The sequence below is a fragment of the Pteronotus mesoamericanus genome, unplaced genomic scaffold (genome assembly GCF_021234165.1).
Source record: "Pteronotus mesoamericanus isolate MK-2021 breed Mesoamerican mustached bat unplaced genomic scaffold, CSHL_Meso_final contig_752, whole genome shotgun sequence".
NCBI lineage: Eukaryota > Metazoa > Chordata > Mammalia > Chiroptera > Mormoopidae > Pteronotus > Pteronotus mesoamericanus.
In genome coordinates, this window is record NW_026555251.1 from 966,699 (window position 1) to 988,591 (window position 21,893).

General features: G+C 42.7%; 1 pseudogene; it reads left to right on the forward strand.

Moving 5' to 3' along the window:
- Window positions 1-2,410: 2,410 nt before the first annotated feature.
- LOC129079099 (heterogeneous nuclear ribonucleoprotein A1-like) lies at window positions 2,411-3,415 on the forward strand (annotated as a pseudogene).
- Window positions 3,416-21,893: the final 18,478 nt, after the last annotated feature.

Genomic DNA, 21,893 nt, shown 5'->3' on the forward strand with positions numbered 1-21,893 from the left:
GCTGGAGCGCGTGGCGCAGCAGCGGTGGTTCGCTGTCCCGGCAGGCCCGCGGTGCCGGCGGCAGTGGCAGCTGCTCCCAGCCCCAAGCTGGAAGCGGGTGGGCAGCTGGGCTGCCGGGCCCACGTGGGGGGAGGGGCGTGGCCTGCGCCTCCACTCTTACGGTCCCCAGGAACTCCAGTCCCCGGCACAGGCAGCCGGAAGGAGGCAAGATGAAAAAGCAGCGACGTTTCAGCGAGCTCTTTTTTAAATGCTTGCCCCATAGTCCCTTGTGTGGCCAGCGTGGGTCGCCCGGGTTGCCGAGGTGGCACATATATGAGCAGCCGAACCCCTCCCCCATTCCCATGGTGGGGGGTACCCCGTTACACTTCTCCATACGTAGAATATTAGCAGTTCAAGGATGTCATAGTAACAGAAGCACACAGTGTCTGACCCTCCGGGATGGGCCCTTTTCCCGCTCAGCATCATTCCCTGAGACCGTCCAGGTGGGGGCTGTCCAGGACTCCTACTCTACTGGTCTCGGATCACCCCCATACCCCACCCCAGCCCGTGGCTGCACCGCAGCTTGTCGAATTACTCACCGCTCGCGGGACATCTGTGCCATCTCCAGTTCTGTGTGGCCTCAAATAAGGCTGCGGTGAAGGTGTATGCGCAGGTTTCTGTGAGAACGTTGAGCGTTTTCCTCCCGGGGTGCGGAGGCCGGGCCACGCGGCGCGCGTGCTCGGTTAGGAGAGAGGCCACAGCCGGTTAACGCTCCCACAGGTTGCTCTTCCCCCGCGCCAGCATTTGGGGTTGGTACTTCTTAATACTCCAGCTGCTCTTACAGGTGCGTGGTGATGGGTCACCGGGGTTCAGTTTGCCGTTCCCGGAGGGCTAACCGTGTCCGACAGCGTTCACGGGCTAGCTTTCCATCGCTGTCTCCTCTTCAGTGTGATGCTGGGCACGGCTTCTATTTCTTTTCTAATTGGACTGTTGGTTTCTTAAAAATAAACGTTTAAATATATAAACATTTAAATATATTTATATTTAAACCCGTTGATTTAAATATCTTTAAACACTTAAATATATGCAAATATGTACACATTTATGTATTTAAATGCAAGCCCTTGATAAAATAAACGTGTGGCTTGAATGTCTCTCCTACGCTGCAGCGTGGCTTTCATGCTCTTAACAGGGCCTGTCACAGAGGGAAAGTTTTTAATTTTGGTGAAGTGTAATTTACCTTTTTGGGGGAGGGGAGTGATCAAGTCTGAGAACTCTTTGCCTGTTTTAGGCCTCAACAATTTTATTGTAGTTTTTCTAAAGTCTGATGTTTTACATTTAAGTCCGTAATCCATCACTTTCAGTTAATTTTCGTACCATGTGTGAGATTTAGGTCAAGGTTCATTTTGTCCGTAGGCTCCAGGACCATGATCTCGAGAGGCTCTTTCTTCCATTCCTTTGCCCTTGTACATCGATCAAAGGTCAGCTGGGAATGAAATTTGCTTGAGGTAGATCGTAAATGTTTTTTTAAGAGTTAACTATGTGAGGTGATGGATGCATTAATTATCTTAGTCTTGGTAATCATTCCCCAGTGTATACATGTATCAAATCATCACACTGTACACTTTAAATATATACAATTACAATTGTCAATAATTCCTCAGCACAGCTGGAAAAAATAAAAACATCAGTTGGGTGTATTTGTGTGGGTCTGTTTCTGGGTCCCTCTATTCTTCTGTTCGTCTGTGTGTCCTTCCCCTCCACTGACAACACCCAGCCTTGACTTCTGTAGCTATATAGTAAGTTTTGAATTTTGTTAGATAGTTCTAGTCAGTCGATTTTTCTCTTTCAAAATTGATCTAGATATTTTCTTTGCTTTTCTGTATACATTTCACAATAATTTGCTTTATGTGAACAAAAAAACCTCTTTCTGGGATTTTGACAGTAATCACCTTAAACCTGTATACCAATCCAAGAACACAGGATGTGTCTCCCTATTTAGATCTTTGAATTTTTTCATCAGTGTTGTGTGGTTTTCAGTACACAAGTTCTGGACATATTTTGTTAGCTTTATACCTGAGTGTTTCTCTTTTTTGTGGTTGTAAGTAGTTTTGTGTTTTTAATTTTGGTGTCTATTTGTTTATCGCTAGTGTATAGAAATACAATAGATATTTTGTGTCTACCTTGTGTCCTGCAACCTTGCTGAATTCACTTATTCTGGGAATTTTCTTCATAGAAAATTAAGTCCTCTGCAGATAGACAGAGTTTAATTTATTTCTATCTGATTCTTATGACGTTTATATTCTTTGCTTGTCTTACTTACTGGCCACAGGGGTGTCCAACTCACGGCCCACTCAGGACGGCTATGAATGTGGCCCAACACAAAATTGTAAATTTGCTTAAAACCTCTTTTTTGCTGCTTTCTGCCGGTGGATGCCTCTGAGTAGCATCGGTGAAATCTCCTCTCCTGCGGTCATTGTGTCTAAGTCAGAGTCCCCCAAAGAGCCGGAACCGCTACGGAAGCTCTTTATCGGAGGTCTGAGCTTTGAAACAACAGATGAGAGCCTAAGGAGCCATTCTGAGCAATGGGGACGCTCCCAGACTGTGTGGTGATGAGAGAGCCAAACACCAAGCGCTCCAGACGCTTCGGGTTTGTCACACATGCCGCTGTGGAGGAGGTGGATGCAGCCAGGAATGCAAGGCCACACGCGGTGGATGGCAGAGTTGTGGACCCAAAGAGGGCTGCGTCAAGAGAAGATTCTCACAGACCGGGTGCCCACTTAACTGTGAAAAAGATTTTTGTTGGTGGAATTAAAGACACTGAAGAACATCACCTAAGAGATTATTTTGAACAGTATGGGAAAATTGAAGTGACTGAAATCATGACTGATCGAGGCAGTGGCAAAAAGAGAGGCTTCGCTTTTGTAACCTTTGATGACCATGACTCTGTAGACAAGATTGTCATTCAGAAATACCACACTGTAAATGGCCACAACTGTGAAGTAAGGAAAGTCCTATCCAAGCAAGAGATGGCTAGTGCTTCATTCAGCCAAAGAGGTCGAAGTGGTTCTGGAAACTCCGGAGGTGCCGCGGAGGTGGTTTTGGTGGGAATGACAACTTTGGCCGTGGAGGAAACTTCAGCGGTCGAGGCGGCTTTGGGGGCAGCCGTGGTGGTGGTGGTTCTGGTGGCAGTGGGGATGGCTATCATGGATTTGGTAGTGATGGAGGCAATTTTGGAGGTGGTGGAAGCTACAATGATTTTGGCAATTACAACAATCAATCTTCAAATTCTGGACCCATGAAAGGAGGAAACTCTGGAGGCAGAAGCTCTGGCCCCTATGGTGGGGGAGGCCAATACTTCGCCAAACCACGAAACCAAGGTGGCTATGGTGGTTCCAGCAGCAGCAGTAGCTCCGGCCGTGGCAGAAGGTTTTAGTTGCTGCCAGGAAACAAAGCTTAGCAGGAGAGGAGAGGCAGAGAGGTGACAGGGAAGCTACAGGTTACGACAGATTTGTGAACTCAGCCAGGCACAGTGGTGGCAGGGCCCAGCTGCCACAAAGAAGACACGTTTTAGACAATACTCATGTGAATGGGCAAAAAACTCGAGGACTGTATTTGTGACTAATTGTGTAACAGGTTATTGTAGCTTCTGTTCTGTGGAAAGTGTAAAGCATTCCAACAAAGGGTTTTTAATGTAGTTTTTCTTTATTCTTTTTTTTTCTTTTTTTTTTTTTTGCACCCATGCTGTTGATTGCTAAATGTAATAGTCTGATCATGACGCTGAATAAATGTGTCTTTTTTTTTAAATGTGCTGTGTAAAGTTAGTCTACTCTGAAGCCATTTTGGTAAATTATCCCAACAGTGTGACGTTAGAATTCCGTCAGGGTGATGCCAGATTCCATTTGAAATTTATTTACAACCTGCTTGGGCACACAAGCCATTGTCTTCAGAAACCTTGGTGTAGCTGAATTCATAAGTTACTATGTTGTGACCTGGAGTTCACCATTAAAAGGGTCATCCAAGCAGAGTCATGGAGTCTATTTGGTTGTTAATGGTTGTTGGCATATCCTATGCGATATATCTAAATTGAATTATGGTACCAGATAGAATTATAGATGGGAATGAAGTTTGTGTATCATCCATTATCATGTGTAATCAATAAACGATTTAATATCCTCTTGAAAACAAAAAAACAAAAAAAACCCCTCTTTTTTGCTCATCAGTTTTCATTAGTGCTTGTGTATTTAATGTGTGGGCCAAGACAACTCTTCCAGCGTGGCCCAGAGACGCCAAAAGATGGACACCCTGAAGCGTGGTGCTGAGCAAGACTGGCGAGCGCGGGCAGCCTTGCTTCGCTCTGGACCCCGGGGCGGCTCTCAGCCTCTCATTATGAAGCGTAGAGTTGGCTGTAGTTTTGGTATATACTCTTCATTAACCGGAGGGAATTCCCTCTTCAATTCCTGTTCCCCAGAATTTTAGTATAAAAGGATGTTGAATTTTGTCAAATACTATTTCTTCATTTTTTATGTGACCAGTCTTCTAATTCAACCTATTACTCTGGTGAATTACATGAACTGATTTTTGAGTAGTGGAATACAGAAAGGCTTCCTTCTCTAAAACAGACCCCATTTGGTCATGTTTTATAATTTTTTAATTTATTGTTGGATTCTATTGGAAAATATTTTTAAGGATTTTTGAGTCTACATTCATGAGGGATATTGGCCTATAGTTTTATATATTTTTTATTTTCGGCGCTCTCTTGCTTTTGGTATCAGGGCAATACAGTGGCCCCCTCTTAACTGGGGTTTTGCTTTCCAGAGTTTTGGTCACCTGTAGTCAACCACAGTCAGAAAATATTAAATGGAAAATTCCAGAAATAATGCAGAAGACTTAAACTACATGCCGTTCTGGCATGTGAAATCTCACACCCCCCTGCTCTGTCCTATGCGGGGTGTGAATCACCCCTTTGCCTGGAATATCCGCGCTCTACGAGCACACGGCCGCACCTTGAGTCCCCTGGTGGTCAGTCACCTTGTCGATCAGACCGACTGTCGTGGTAGTGCAGTGCTATGTTCAGGTGACCCTTGTTTCACGTAATACTGTCCCCGAAGCACAAGAGTAGCGAGGCTGGCAATTTGAAGATATCAAAGAGAAGCTGAAAAGTGCTTCCTTTAAGTGGAAGGTGAAAATTCTTGACTAAAAGAAAGGAAAAAAAATCATATGCTAAGGTTGCTAAAACTTAGCAAAGAGCAAGAATGAATATTCTGTGATATTGTAAAGGAGGAAAAATATTTTTTTTGCTAGTGTTTTTATTACACCCCAAACTGGCAAAGTTACAGCCACAGTGCGTGATATGTGCTTAATTAGGTTAAAAGCCACCAAGATTGTGGCTGGAAGGCACAATCGGAAAGCACGTTCCAGCGACAGCATCGGGCCATGCCAGAAGCATCGAGCTTGCACGAGGACCTCAGTAAAGTGTCCCTGGGAACAAGTGCCCACATTCTCATCACTTCTATTACAGTTTTATTATAATGGTTTGATTTTATTATTAGTTGTTAATCTCTTACTGTGTCTAATATATAAATTACACTTTATCATATGTATGTATGTCTAGAAAAAAGCCTATTATTTGCCAGGTTCTATACCCTTCATGGTTTCAGGCCTCCACTGGGGGGCTTGAGATGTACGCCTGGCAGGTAAGGGGGACAGTGAGCTGGGAAGTGTCCTCTCCTATTTTGTGGAAGAGATTGTGTAAAACTACTGTTAGTTCATCTTTAAATGTTTGGATCCTTCCAGGCCTGGAAATTTCTTTTTCAAGAACTTTTAAATTGTGAATTTAATTTATTTGTTATATGGCTGTTCATATCATCAATTTCATCTTGGTTGGTTTTGGTAGTCAGTGGTTTTCTTAGGAACTGGTCCATTTTTTCCAAGGTGTCAAATTTATAAGTGTAAAGTTGTTTGTACTCGCTTACTATCCTTTTACTGCCTGTAGGATTTGTAGAGATATTCCTTTTACTTTATCCAGACATTAGCAATTTGTATGTTTTCTCTTTTTATTTTTATCAGTCTTGCTAGAAGTTTATCAATTTTACTGATATTTTTGAAGAACAAGCTTTTTATTCCATTGATTTTTCTCTGTTACTTTCCTACTTTTAATTTTGACTTTCTCTTTATCTTTTTTCTTTTTTTTAAATTTTATTTTATTTTTTCAAATACATTTGTCTCTGCCTACCCCCCACCACTTTCCCTTGCCCCCTCCCTCCTTCCCTCCCTCAGCTCTTCCCCTTTGGTTTTGTCCATGAGTCCTTGCTATATGTTCCTTGACTTTCCCCTTCCCTTCCTCTTCCCCGCCCCCCTCCCTCCTTCCCTCTTGTCTCTGTTGATTTCTTTTCCTTTCAGTGTTGCTGGTCTTATTTTCCTTGCATCTTTGTATTGTTGGTTAGGTTCCACTTATAGGTGAGATCATATGGTATTTGTCTTTCGCCCCCTGGCTTATTTTGCTTAGCATAATGCTCTTCAGTTCCATCCATGCTGTCGTGAAGTTTAGTAGTTCTTTTTTTCTTTCTGCTGCGTAGTATTCCGTTGCGTATATGTACCATGACTTTTTGATCCAATCATCTACTGATGGGCATTTAGGTTGCTTCCAACACTTGGCTATTGTAAATTGTGCTGCTATGAACATTGGGGTGCATAGGTTCTTTTGTATTGGCGTTTTGGTGTTCTTAGGGTATAGTCCCAGCAGGGGAATCACTGGATCAAGAGGCAGTTCCATTTTCAGCTTTTTGAGGACATTCCACACTGCTTTCCACAGTGGCTGCACCAGTCTGCATTCCCACCAACAGTGTACTAGGGTTCCCTTTTCTCCACAGCCTCGCCAGCACCTGTTGTTTGTTGATCTGTTTATGATGGCCATTCTGACCGGTGTGAGGTGGTACCTCATGGTGGTTTTGATCTGCATTTCTCTGATGGCTAGTGATGCTGAGCATCCTTTCAAATGCTTCTGGGCCCTCTGTATGTCCTCCTTGGAAAAGCGTCTGCCCAGGTCCTTTGCCCATTTTTGGATTGGATCGTTTGTCTTCTTGGAGTGGAGTCGAGTGAGTTCTTTATATATCTTGGAGATCAAACCTCTGTCTGATGTATCAATAGCGAATATATTTTCCCATAGGGTTGGCTCCCTTTTCATTTTGCTGATGTTTTCTTTAGCTGTGCAGAAGCTTATTTTGATGAGGTCCCACTTGTTTATTCTTTCCTTTATGTCCCTTGCTTTAGGAGACATACTGGTGAAAAAATTGATGCGTGGGATATCTGAGAGTTTCCTGCCAATGTTCTCCTCTAGGACTTTGATGGTGTTGTGACTTATATTTAAGTCTTTTATCCATCTTGAGTGTATTTTTGTGTATGGTGTCAGCTAATGATCAAATTTCAATTTTTTTTGGAGAATGAACTTTTTGTTTCATTGATCTTTCTCTGTTACTTTCCTACTTTTAATTTTATTGACTTTCTCTTTTTTGTCTTTATTATTTCCTTCCTTCTACTTCTTCTGGGTTTAGTCTGCTCTTCCCTTTGAATTGTCTTCTCCCCTCCCCCTTCCTTCTCCAACTTTATTGGATAGTTTTAAATTACATTTCTATTTTCTGGGATTCAATTGCTTTTTCCATCTGATTTTTAAAAACTGATTACATCAAATGGAATACAGCTATCTAAGTTATATAGTACACAGAAATATCATCTTGATTTCTTTGAAAATGCATTTCTCTGCAATTCCTGAGTAGCTCTAAATTACGCTCGCTATGAGCATAGATGTTTACTCTAGGTTTCAGGTTTAGTCATCCCCAAAACACATTTTCTAAACCTTTTCCATCACTACCTGAATACTCAGCATCAATTCTGTGAAGTTGTTCCTGTTTAGGCTTTGATTCCGACTTCTCTCGCATAAACATTGACGTGTATGCTTGTCTTTTTATTGTTTACTTCCACTCACTCTGTTCTATGCAGAGCCCCATACAGGTGTTACTTGATGTTATATAATGGATATTGAAGTCAGACAATCCAAGGCATTAAGTTTATAATGCTAAACTTAAGAGTTATTTATGTAGCTCACAAAAACTTTCAGAATTGGTTTTTACCTCCTACATGAGAACATATTCAAGAAACCCAGAACAATGGTGTGATTCAACTATTCCCATTCATCAATCCCTATTCACATGGGTGCAGAAAGGGTGTTCTTTAACAAAGCATGGTCTTGATTCTTATTTAGGTTTCTGATTTGAGAGCTTTCCTCTTGTCTAATGTGAGTATTCAGTGCTACAAAATGCACTCTCAGTACTACATTAGCTGCATCCTGTGTGTTTAATATATTGTATTTTTATTTTCATTTGGTTTTATGTATTTTTTAAATTCTCTTAGACTTTCTTTGATCTGTGCATTATTTAGAAGTGTGTTGTTTATTTCCAATTGTTTATAGATTTTTCTTGTCCCTTTCTATTATTGACTCCTCACTTGATACTGTTATGACCAGAAAAATATAATATGTAATTTCAGTTGTTTAAAAATATGTTGGGGTTTGTGTTCCTAAATACAGTCTGCCTTGGTGAATGCTCTACCTGCTGATGGTGCTGGATGGACAGTTCTATCCACATCATTTTAACTTGTTGATACATTGTGTTGTTCAGATCTTCTACATCCTTGCTAATTTTTTGTCTAATAGTTCTCTCAGTTGCTGAGAGAACGGTGTTAAGATCAACTACAATTGTGGATTTGTGTATTTCTTCATTGAGCTCACTCAGTTTTTGCTTCATCTGTTTTGAAACTCTGTTGTTAGATTCATACATATTTAGGAGCATTGTATCTTCCTGGTGGATTGATTATTTTATCATTATGTGATGCCCCTCTTGGTCTCAAGTAGTTATTTTTTTTACTCTAAAGTCTCATTTAACTTATGTGAATATAAGTACTCCTGATTTTTAGAATTAATGTCTGCATTGCCTTTTACTTGGTACATTTAGACCATTTACATTTAAAATAATTTTAATATTTTAGGTTTGTTTGTTATGTTGTATTGTTTCTTTCATTTTTTTGTTCTCTTTTGTGTGTGGGGGAGTTACTAAAATATTTTTTATCAGATTCCATTATCATTTATTTATAGTGTCTTTAATTATATATTTGTATAGTTTTATTAGTTATTCTCTGAGTTTGTGGGGGGGGGTGCGTATAATCACAGACTATTGACATCAACAGTCTACTACATTCTGTGCTTTTTAAATATTATTTTAGAGACAGAGATGCTTCCAAAGTTATTCTACGATGTCAGCATTGCCCCAATACCAAAACCAGTCAATGACGTTACAAAAAAGTAAATTACAGGCCACTGTCCTTGATAAACATAGATGCAGAAATTCTCAACAAAGTATTATCAAACCAGAAGGAAAATGGAGACATCTGTACTTGAACAACAATTTTTCAAAAAAAAAAGAATGAAGAAGAAAAAAATAAAAATAAAAATAACTACAAAAAAATACACTAAAAAGATTATACATTGAGAGATCCAGCCAAGATGGAGGCATAAGTAGAAACACTTCGTTTCCTTGCATAACCAAAAGAAGGATAACAACCAATTTAAAAACAAAAAACAACCAGAACTGCCAGAAAACCAAACTGCATGGAAGTGCGACAATCAAGGAGTTAAAGAAACATCCAGACCGGTGGAAGGGGCAGAGATGGGCAGCTGGGGCAAAGAGGAGGGGTGGCAAGGCAGCGGACAGTGTGGGTAAGGCAGGAGCTGGCTGACCGGGACACTAAAGACTCAAAAACCTCTGGCTGTAAAATTCTGTGGGGATTGGGAAGGCAGGAGAAACTCCCAGTTTCACAGGAGAGTTCATTGGAGAGGGCCACAGAATCCTAGAACGTACATAAACCCACCTGTCTGGGAATCAGCACCTGCGAGGGCACAATCCACTTGTGAGAAGTGAGGGAAGTTATGGGAAGTGGGGCAAGAGCCGAGCAAGCGGGGCACTGTTTCCTTTCTGGCCCCTCCCCCAGAGACCACACCACAGGACAGCAAAGAGGGTTGCCTCACCCGGACGAAAGCCTAAGTTTTTTCACCCTTACAACATAACAGGTACGAAAAAACAGATCAAAACTGCAGAAAAATAACTAAGCAACGAGGAGATAGACAACCTAGCAGAAGCAGAGTTCAAAACACTGGTAATCAGGATGTTCACAGAATTGATTGAATTCAGTCACAAAATGAAGGAAGAAATAAAGGCTATACAAAGTGAAATAAAGAAAAATATACAGGGAACTAACAGTGAAGGGAAAGAAACCAGGTCTGAAATCACCAATTTGGAACAAAAGGAAGAAATAAACATTCAACTGGAACAGAATGAAGAAACAAGAACTCAAAAAAATGAGGAGAGGTTTTGGAACCTCTGGGACAACTTTAAACATTCCAACGTCCGAATCATAGGGGTGCCAGAAGGAGAAGAAGAAGAGCAAGAAACTGAAAACATATTTGAACAAATAATTAGGGAAAACTTCCCCAATATGGAGAAGGAAATAGTCTTACAGGAAATCCAGGAAGCTCAGAGAGTCCCAAAGGAATTGGAACCAAGAAGAAATACACCAAGGCACATCATAATTAAGTTACCCAAGATTGAAGATAAGGAGAGAACCTTAAAAGCAGCAAGAGAAAAGGAGACAGTTACCTACAAAGGGGTTCCCATAAGACTATTGACTCATTTCTCAAAAGAAATGTTGCAGGCAAGAAGGGGCTGGAAAGAAGTATTCAAAGTCATGAAAGACAAGGACCTACATTTAAGATTACCCTATCCAGCAAAGCCCTCATTTAGAAGGGAAGGGCAGATAAAGTGTTTCCCAGATAAGGTCAAGTTAAAGGAGTTCATCTTCACCAAACCCTTACTACATGAGATGTTAAAGGGACTTATCTTAGGAAAAGATCAAAACTATGAACAGTAAAATGACAACAAACTCGCAACTATCAACTGAATGTAAAAAACAAAAACAAAAACAAACTAAGCAAATAACTAGAACAGGAACAGAATCACAGAAATGGAGATCACATGGAGGGTTATCAGTAGGGAGAGGGAGGGGGAAAATAGGGGAAAAAGGTACAGGGAATAAGAATCATAATTGATAGACACAAAATAGAGAGGGAGAGATTAAGAATAGTCTAGGAAATGGAGAAGCTGAAGACCTTACATGTATGACCCACAGACATGAACTAAGAGGGTGGGAAATGCAGGGGAGGGGGCGTGCAAGGCAGAGGGGGATAAAGGGGAGAAAAAATGAGACAACTGCAATAACATAATCAATAAAATACACTTTAAAAAACATTATACATCAATGTTATATATCACATTAACAATATGAAGGATAAAAATCATATGATACTTTGACGAAATTGAACATCTTTTTCTTAAAAGAGTTTATTTATTTATTTATTTATTTATTTATTTATTTTTAGAGAGGGGAAGGGAGGGAGAAAGAGATGGAGAGAAACATCAATGTGTGGTTGCCTCTTGTACACTCCCTGCTGTGGACCTGGCCTGCAACCCAGGCCTGTGACCTACACTGGGAATAGAACTGGCGACCCTTTGGTTCACAGGCCAGCGATCGATCAGTTCACTGAGCCACACCAGCTAGGGCCTGAACATCTTTTCATGATTAAAAAAAACTCCCAATTAAGGAACGTACCTCTACATAATAAAGGCCATATGTAACGAACTTACAGCAAATATTATAGTCAATGATGAAAAGCTGGAGTCGCTCCTCTGTGCTCAGGATGAAGACAAGGATCCTCTGTGACCACTTCCATTCACACAGCACTGGGGTCCTCGTCACAGCAGTCAGACAAGAAAAAAGAAATGAAAGGCATTCAAATTGGAAAGAAAAAAGCAAAGTTCACTGTTAGCAGATAACACGTTATATATATACAACCTTAAAGACTCTGCCAAAAATTTTGAAATAAATGAATTTAGTTAAGTTGCAAGACACAGAATTAATGTGCAGAAATCAGCTGTATTTCTATACTTCCATAAAAAATGATCAGGAGAAATTAAGAAAACAATACCATTTACAATTGCATCAAAAAGCGTCAAATAGTCCTGATCGATGTGGCTCAGTTGGTTGGGCGTCGTCCCACAAGGCAAAAAGTCACCAGTTCAATTTCTGGTCAGGGCACATGCCTGGGTTTGGTCCCCAGTGAGGGTGCGTATGAGAGGCAACTGATTGAAAGGCAACTAATCGATGTTTCTCTCTCACATCAATGTTTCTCTTTCTCTTTTGCCATCCTTTCCTCCCTCTAAAAGTAAATAAAATATTTTTTATTATTTTATTATTTTAAAAGCAAAATACCTAGGAATAAATTTAACCAAAAAGGTGAAAGACATATTCTGAAAACTGTAAAAGATTGAAAAGAGAAATGGAAGAGGGTACAAATAAGTGGAAGAATACTTCTTGCTCATGGAGTGAAAGGATGAATATTTTTTTAATGTCCTTACTACCTAAAGTAGTCTAGAGATTCAGTGCAGTCCCTACTAAATACTGATGGTGCTCTTCTCAGAGATAGAACAACTAATCCTAAAATGTATATGGAACCACAAGAGACCCTGAACTACCAAAAAATGTTTGAGAAAGAATAAAGTGGGAGATATCATGCTCCCAGATTTTAACATATAGTTAAAATAAGGCTACACATGGCTACCAAAATCAAAACATTATGGCACTGGCATAAAAACAGATATGTAGATAAATGAAATAGGATAGAGAGCCCAGAAATAAATCCTCACTTAATATGGTCAATTAATCTATGACAAAGGAGGCAAGGACAAGTTTTCTGAAAAAGAAGGAAAAAATAAAGGATTTTTTTACACTAACATTAAAACAATAAAATACGACTAAATTTAACCAAAGAGGTGAAAGATCTGTACTCTGAAAACTACTAGACATTGATGAAAGAAATTTTAAAAAATTCAAAACTACTAGGCATTGATGATAAATAAATGAAAAGATAGCCTGTGTTCATGAATTGAAAGAATTAATATTGTTAAAATATTGATAGTGCCCAAAGCCACATATAGATTCAATGCAATCCTTGTAAAGATTCTAATTTAATTTTTACAGAAGTAGGAAAAGAATGAAATTTGAATGAAACAACAAAGGACCCTAATAGCCAAAGAAATCCTGTGAAATAGAAGAAAGCACGATGCACTACACTTCTTGACTTCAAGCTATAGTAATAAAAACAACATGGCATTGGCATAAAAACAGATACATAGACAAACGGAAGAGAATAAATAGCCCAGAAATAAACCCATGTTTCTATGGCCAATTAATATTTGACAAGGTAGCCAAGAATAGTTAGTGGAGGGAAAAAAAACAGTCTCTTCCATAGATGAAATGAGAGCACTATATTACACTACTCACAAAAATTAACCCAAAATGGAGTAAAGACTTAAATGTAAGACCTGAAACCATAAAACTAGAAGAAAACATGGGGAAAAGGATCCTTGACGTCAGTCTCAGTAATGATTTTTTAGATGCCACACCTAAAACACAAGGGACAGTTTTTTTTTTAAAAACTGAGACTATATCAAACTAAAAAGTTTCTGTACAGCGGCAAAAGAAATTATCAGTAAGATGAAAATTTCCTACTGATGAAATGTTAGAAAATATTTGCAAATCATATATTTATAAAGAGTTAATATCCAAAATATATAAATAACTCAAACAACGCAATAACAACAACAATACTTAAAAATGGAGGAGAGCCTGAATAGACATTTTTTCAGAGACAATATTCAAATGGCCAGCAGATACATGAAAACATACCCAGCATCATTAATCACCAGGGATATGCAAGTAAAAACCACAATGAGACATCACCTCACGCCTGTTAGAGTGGCGATCATCAAAAAGACAAGAGAAATATGCTGATGAGAATGTGGGGCAAAGGGAATCCTTGTGCACGGCTAGTAGGATTGCAAATTGGCACAGGCACTGTGGGAAACAGTGTGGAGGCCTTTCAAAAAACTAAAACTGGAACCCCTTTATGACCCAACAATTCCACTTCTGGGTACTTATCTGAAGGTAATAAAACCACCATGTCAAAGAGACATTTGCACCCCCATGTTTGCTGCAGCATTATTTACAGTAACCAAGACATGGATACAACCTAATGTCCCCTGATGGATAAAAGGATAAAAAAGATATAGTGAATATATATTATGATGAAATATTATTCAGCTGTAGAAAAGAAGGAAACCTTGCCATTTGCAACAACATGGATGGACCTCGAGGGCATTATGCTAAGTGAAATAAGTCAGAAATAGAAAGACAAAAGCACATAATTTCAGTACATATGAAATTTAAAAACACCAAACTCATAGAAAAAGAGGTTAAGTTTGTGTTACCAGAAGTGGGAGGTCAGTGTGAGAGAACTGTATAAAGGTAATCAAAAGGTACAAATTCCAGTTATAAGATAAATAAATTCTGGGGATGTAATGTACAAAATGATAACTATAGTTAAAACTGCTGTATAGCATATTTCAAAGTTGCTAAGAGAGTAAACCCAAAAAGTTCTCATCACTAGGAAAAACATTTTTGTAACTATATGAGGTGATGGGTATTAACTAAATTTATTTTGTGGTAATATTTCATAATATATGTATGTCAAGTCATTTTGCCATTCACCTTAAACTTATACAGTGCTGTATGTCAATTATATTTCAATAAAACAAAAAACACTGTAAAACATGGCTGAAAATAATTAAAGAAGACACAAATAAATAGAAGGATACCATATTCACGAGTTAAACTTAATATTGTTAAAATGTCCATACTACCCAAAGTGATCTACAGATTCTATGCAAATCTTATTAAAATCCCAATGACATTATAGCAAAATAAAAAATATTCTAAAATTAGTATAAAATTTCCAAATACCCAAAATAACCAAAAAAATGATCTTGAGAGAGAAAATAAAGCTAGAGGCTTCACACTTTGTGATTTTAAGACATATTACAAAACTACAGTCAGAAAATATGTTACAAAATTGCAGTATGGTACTGGAATAAAGAGAGACATAGTCCAAAGTAATAGAATAGAGCCCAGAAATAAGCTCTTGTTTATATGATCAAATGATAGTTGACAGGGGTACCAAGGCTACAGAATGGGGAAAGTATGGTTTCTTAAAAAAAAAAATGGTGTTAGGAAAACTGGACGCTTACCTTTCACCATATGCATAAATTATCTCAAAATATGTCAAAGACTTATACTATACATGGTCTGTCTGGAAAAAGTCCAGCCATTGTTAATATAATGACAACAATTTGTGTGACATGGATGTAACCTGGCGGCCAAGGAGAGAGGGCTGGAATGCGCGTGCGTGAACAATGACCACTGCACTGTCCTCGTCAGTGGGGGCGGTGGGCACCGTTGAGTGAGCACCGGTGCTGTATGGCCAGCACATTCAAAATGACTGTGTGAGTAGAGCAACAAACCTGCATCAAATTTTGCATAAAGCCCGAACATTCCTCCATGGAAACGATTCGAATGATTTAGAAGGCAACAGCTATGGGCAGTTTGTGACTGGCAGCTTCATCGCGACAACACACTCACGCATCAGGTCTCATGCAGAGTTTTGTGGCAAGATGTCATATCACCCAGGTGACGCAGGACCCCTACTGCCCAGATTTGGTGCCCCGTGACTTCTGGTTTTTCCCAAAACCAGAACTAAATCACATTTGAAAGGGAAGAGATTTCAGACCATCGATGAGATTCAGGCAAATACATCAGGGCAGCTGATGGCGACAGGGAGAACTGTGTGAGGTCCCAAGGTGCCTGCTTCAAGTGGGGACTGAGGGGTCATTGTCCTATGGACAGTGTTTCTTGTGTCTTGTTCACTAAATGTCTCTCTTTCTCATAGTACACGGCTAGACGCCTTCTGGATGACCTTGTATTCCTGCCTGTGCTTTCAGTGTCACATCTAAGAAACCATTGACAAATTCAGTATCATGAAGCATTCCCCCATGTTTTCTTGTAGGAATACACAAAACAAATAGAAAAATTAGACTATGTCAAAATGCAAAATTTCTGCACATTAAAGGAAATAATCAAAAGAATTAAAATACAACCTATAGAATGTGAGAAAATATCTGATATTTTGATATTTTCATATCTGATAAGGCATTAATATTCAGAATACACAACAAATTACTACACATTAACAACAAAAATAACCAGACTAAAAAATGGACAAAGGACTTCAGTAGACATTTCTCCAAGGAAGCTGTCCAAATGGCAATAAGCACATACAAAGATGCTGAATATTATTAATCATTGGGGGAATGCAAATTCAAATCACAATGAGATAGGACCCCATACCCATTAGCATGGCCACTATATAAAACAAAAAACAAAATAACAAATGTTAGCAAGGATGTGGAGAGTAAGTCTTGTCCGTGGCAGTGAGAATGTAAAACGGTACAATTCCGATGTAAAACAGTAGGGAAAGTCCTAAAAAATAAAAACAGAATTATCATATGATCCAGAAAACCCACTTCAGGGTATATTTTCAAAATATTTGAAAAAAGACCTTGAAGAGATATCTGTACCCATGATAACCCATGTTCATTGTAGGGTTATTCACAATTTCTAAGAGGTGGAAAAACCCCCTATGTCAATTGACATGTGAATGGATAAAGAAAGGGTGATATATATGTACATATGTACACATATACATAATACATGCATAATGAAATATTCAGCCTTAAGGAGAATAAAACCTTGTTATATGATATAATATGGATAAACCTCGAAGGCATCATGCTAAATGATGTAACCCAGTCACAGGTAAACAAATACTAGTGAGTCCACTTCTGGGAGCCATCTAAAATAGCCCAGTTTTTAGAAAGAGTAAGGAGCATGGTGGCTGCTGGTGGGGGGAGAGGGAAGAGAGGAGGTGTTGGTCGATGTGTGCAGACTCTCAGCTTTGGAAGATGAAAAGGGTTCTAGGTGCTGTTGAAAAGGAGCACGCATGTGGCTAACACCACTGTGCCGCACGCTTAAAACGGTTAAGACGGGACATTTTATGTTACATGCACTTACCCCTCTTTTGAAAAAGCAGTAGACGCCTTAATACAAAAATAAAAAATTTAAAGGCAGTATGATGACAATGGCCCATTAAATAGAGAACATTAGCAAGAAAATAGAAATTATAAACAATAAACAAATGGAAATTCTAGAGTCCATAAGTACAAAAACTGAAGTGAATAAGTTCAAAAAGCAGTCTCAATAGCAGACTTGCAAAAGACAGAATTCATGAACTTTAAGATGTATCAATACAGGTGATTCAATCTGAAGAAAAAGAAAAAAGAATTAAGAACACTGTGAGACACCAACATATATACTCACATAGGTGTACATGGAAGTTCCAGAAAGAGAGGGGAGGTTAAAGACATGATGAAAGACATTCCCATGCACATCCAATAACCTCCATAAATTCCAACAGTTGAACACAAAGAGACCCACATCCAGACACATTACAGTCAATTTAATGAAAGCCAAAACAAAGGAAAAATCTTGAAAGCAGCAAGAGAAAACAACTTATCACATACAGGGGAACCTCAGTAAGATTAACAGCTGACTTCTCATTAAAAACAGCAGAGGGCAGAAGATACTGAGATAACATACTTAAAGAGCTAAAAAGAAACAAAAACTGGCTAAGAATTCCATAACTAGCAAAACTATCCTTCAACAATGAAGATAAAATAATGATATTCCCAGATATACAAAAAACTGAGAGAATTTGCTGCTACCAAGCTTTTCTTACAAGAAATATTAAAGGACTAACGGAAATTGAAGTCAGATGAAAACTCAAATGTACATGGAGAAATAAAAAGCATGGTAAATATAATTACATATGTAGATACAGAAGACAGTATCAATAAAATTTTCTTGACTGATTTAAAAGCCAACCACATAAAACAATAATTATAAAATTGTATTGCTGGGATTATAACCTATACAGATGTAACATACACACACACAGCAATAGCACAGAGGAGAGAGGACGGAATGCGTCTATTTGGAGAAGGGGGTTGGCGCCAGGCAGGAACGCGAACCCAGGGCTGCCTTGTTTCCCTGAGAATGAAAGTAATGAGTTCATCTTTCCAAGGTGGTGTCACTCAGTCACCTCTGTCCATTAAAATGCCATGGGCACAATCATTGACACAGCAGAACCCTGCTCCGAAGAGCAATAGGACACACATTCCTGCAAAGCGCACGTGGCTGTTCTCCCGGGGGCCGGGGTTCCAGGCTCTGGCACAGCTGCGTGTGGGTTTTCCCAACCGTGGAGTTTAACCAGAAGTCAGCGACAGGAGCAATTTGGGAAAGCCTCAAATATTTGGAAATAAACAACATATTTCTAAATAATCTGTGTCAAAAAAGAAATCACAAAGACAGTAAGTGTTTTGAGCTGGATAAAAATGAACGCAAAACGTCACAAGTGACGGGACGCAGCCCGAGCAGGGGGAGCTCGCAGCGGCCTGTGTTGGGGCGGAGGGGCCCCCGCGCCCGCCGAACCTCCGCCGGCGGGAGAGTTCGGGAGGAGAAGCAGCCTGGACCCCAAACAAGCAAAACGGGGCGGGGGGGGGGGCGGGCAATAAAGATGCGGTGGAAATCACTGAAATGGAAACAAGAAAGAACAAAGAATGCCAAATAAAATAAAAAATTGTTCTTTGAAAAGATCAAAATAATTTTCACAAAGTTTATGAAAGTGTTAGTTTGACGGATCAAGACAAAAAAAAAAAAAAGACACAAATCACCAAGATCAGCAATGACAGGCACATCACTGCCAACCTTTCAATAACCAAAAGGGTAATAAAATACTTTGAAGAACTTTATGCCAGAAAATTAGACCACGTAGGCTAAATGGGCAAATTCCTAGAAAGACTTAAGAAACGGAAAATCTGAACAGGTCCATAGCAATTAAAGAAACGGAAACAGTACTTTAAAATCTCCTGTGAGGAAAAGCGCAGCCACGGGCTCGGGGAGAGTCCCACGGAACTGAACGCGGAGCAGCCGCGACTCCGCGCAGCGTGTTCAGGAAGCAGGCGGGGGGACCGGGACCCCAGGAAAACCACAGACGGGTGCCCCCCACCCACGTATGAATGTGAAAATCTTGTACGAAACCTGAATCAAGTCTTTCTGAGGGGACGGAACGTTCTGAACGTGAACTGCCGTCATGACGGGGCTCCTGTAACGCCTTCAATGGTCCGCCTGAAACAGCTACATTCTGTGACGTGGAAATTCTTTCCCAACAAAACTGTTACCAACACAAAGAGTGATTGGGAAAGGGGGTGTGGGCAGAACAAGGGTCCCCGGCAGGGCGGGAGCGGGGGTCAGGCGGCGCCCAGGTGACGGCGCAGGGATAGAGGGAGGAGGCCGGTGCTGGGGGAGGTGCTGGGATGCGACGGGGGGCTGGGGGGCGGCGGGGGGGGGGGGGGGCGAGGGCGCGTGCAGAGGGCTGCGGGGGGGGGGGGGGGAGGGCGCGTGCAGAGGGCTGCGGGGGGTGGGGGGAGGGCGCGTGCAGAGGGCGGCGGGGGGTGGTGGGAGGGCGCGTGCAGAGGGCGGCGGGGGGCGGGGTGAGGGCGCGTGCAGAGGGCGGCGGGGGGGGGGGGGCGGAGGGCGCGTGCAGAGGGCTGCGGGGGGGGGGGGGGAGGGCGCGTGCAGAGGGCGGCGGGGGGTGGTGGGAGGGCGCGTGCAGAGGGCGGCGGGGGGCGGGGGGAGGGCGCGTGCAGAGGGCGGCGGGGGGGGGGCGGAGGGCGCGTGCAGAGGGCTGCGGGGGGCGGGGGGAGGGCGCGTGCAGAGGGCGGCGGGGGGCGGGGGGCGGGGGGAGGGCGCGTGCAGAGGGCGGCGGGGGGCGGGGGGAGGGCGCGTGCAGAGGGCTGCGGGGTGTGGGGGGAGGGCGCGTGCAGAGGGCTGCGAGGCGGGGGCCCGGGGGCGCCCGCGGTGTGCGGGGTTCGCGGGCAGTGGCGAGGGACCTGCGGGCAGGGGTGTGCGGAGCACGGAGGGCCTGGGGTGAGCGGCACGCAGGAGTGGGAGGAGGGAGGGCCGAGCTCATGGGGGCTGGGGCGCAGGACGTCGCACGCACTGCGGATGGACAGAGTGGTCCACCTTGAAAGCCTCATGGCTCCAGGCGCCTCCAGAAAGGCCGGCTGGGGCGCGGTCCTGGGGACCCCAGACACCGGGCCCCTCCTTAAAGTCTGGCCACAGGCTCCAGGCCTGGCGCATCTGGGGCGGGTTGGGCCTGAATCTGATGACGGGAGAGACCTGGTTCCTCTTGCATGGAAAGAATCACACATCGATGCAAGTCTATGAGCGTACAGAGTTGATTAGTGGTCCGTTCCTGTGGGAGAGAATGGGCCTCGCGAAGGCGGGGGAGGGGTGAAATGCAGAGGTTCAGGGCAAAGCAGGGCAGCAAAAGCAATAAAAGCTAAAGACGGCGGGGAGAGGGAGTGTCAAGCCCGCAGGGGGCCTGAGGCTGGCGCGGGCGCGCCGGGAGTGCCCAGCGGGGCAGAGCGCGCCTGTCCTTCGTTCTGAGGACGGATACAGTTGGCAGGATGGGAGTAAAAATGTTACTTGATGAACGAGTAAATGTGGTGCCAGCTTTCCTGGGGGGATGGGGGTGACTACCCAGAGTTAAGTGTGTGTGGAGGCCTGTCAGCCCAGATCCTTATCTTGCTCCAGACTCCATTTGTTCATCTTGTAAAACAGATACGCGACAGGAGGCTGTTAAAGTCGGGGCAGTCACCCCAAGGCATCTACGGGCTGCCCCTTTGGGCACTGCGGACCCTCTCCCGCGCTTCAGGCCTTGGGATGAAAGCGCAGTTGCAAGGCTTCCTCTCCCAGGCGGTGGAAACACTGCACAGAATTTCAAGGACTGCCCTCCCCCTGTGCTCACGTGGTGCTGCGTGTGGCGTTGGAACACCCGGCTCGGGGCTTCTGAGTTAGGGGGTGAGACTTGTCTCCCTCTGCCTCCCAGCCTTCGTTTACTATTCATTCCACCTAAGGGATAAAAGGCGTTGCCTGGCAACCAGGATGCCCGCCACTGGCCAGCAACAGCTGCGCAGTCTCAGACTTCTTCCCGTGCTGCCTCAACTCCACCCGCACCTGGAGTGACTGTGCAAGTTCTTCGGCTGGGAGTTTACGGAATTGTCCCTTTACAAGGTGGGGAGGGGGGCGGGCGCGAGAGAAGCAGAGAGTGAAGTTATTTAAAATCCAGCCCTGTTCTAGCGGTCTGCCTCCCTCCTGCTGACTCAGTGTGGAATCGGTGCTACTGTGCAGACTTGCTGTCAGATTAGCTAAGACTAGTGGACTGGGAACGAACAAATGAAGAACCCCCCCGCCCCCCGTCTTAACGCGATCCTGTGGAATGCCCAGGGAGGGGCAGAAGGAGCGGAAGAAAAAGGGACACCAGGGACAGACACCCATCCAGGCCCAGCAGCTGCTTTTGTATCTCAGATTTTCCTTTTGCCACACACACTGCCCTGGGGTTAGAGCAGTCACACACACCTGGGGTCCCCCACGCATCCTGGGGTTTCCTTCACAGCGCTGGTCACGCCTAGAACGCTCACTTAAAAATCACCCTCTTAAGACAGGTTTCTTGATTTCAGAGAGGAACGGGGATGCGGGAGAGGAAGAGAATCATACATGAGAAATATTGCTCAGTTGCCTCCTGCATGTGCTCCAAATGGGGGTCAAACCTGCAACCCTTTGGTGTTCCGGACGCTCCAACCAAGTGAGCCACTCAGCCAGGGCCAGAACGCTGGCCCTTCCAATCGCTTCCCTCAGGCTCCCCGCCCCGAGGCTGCGCCATCCCATCAGCTGGGGCC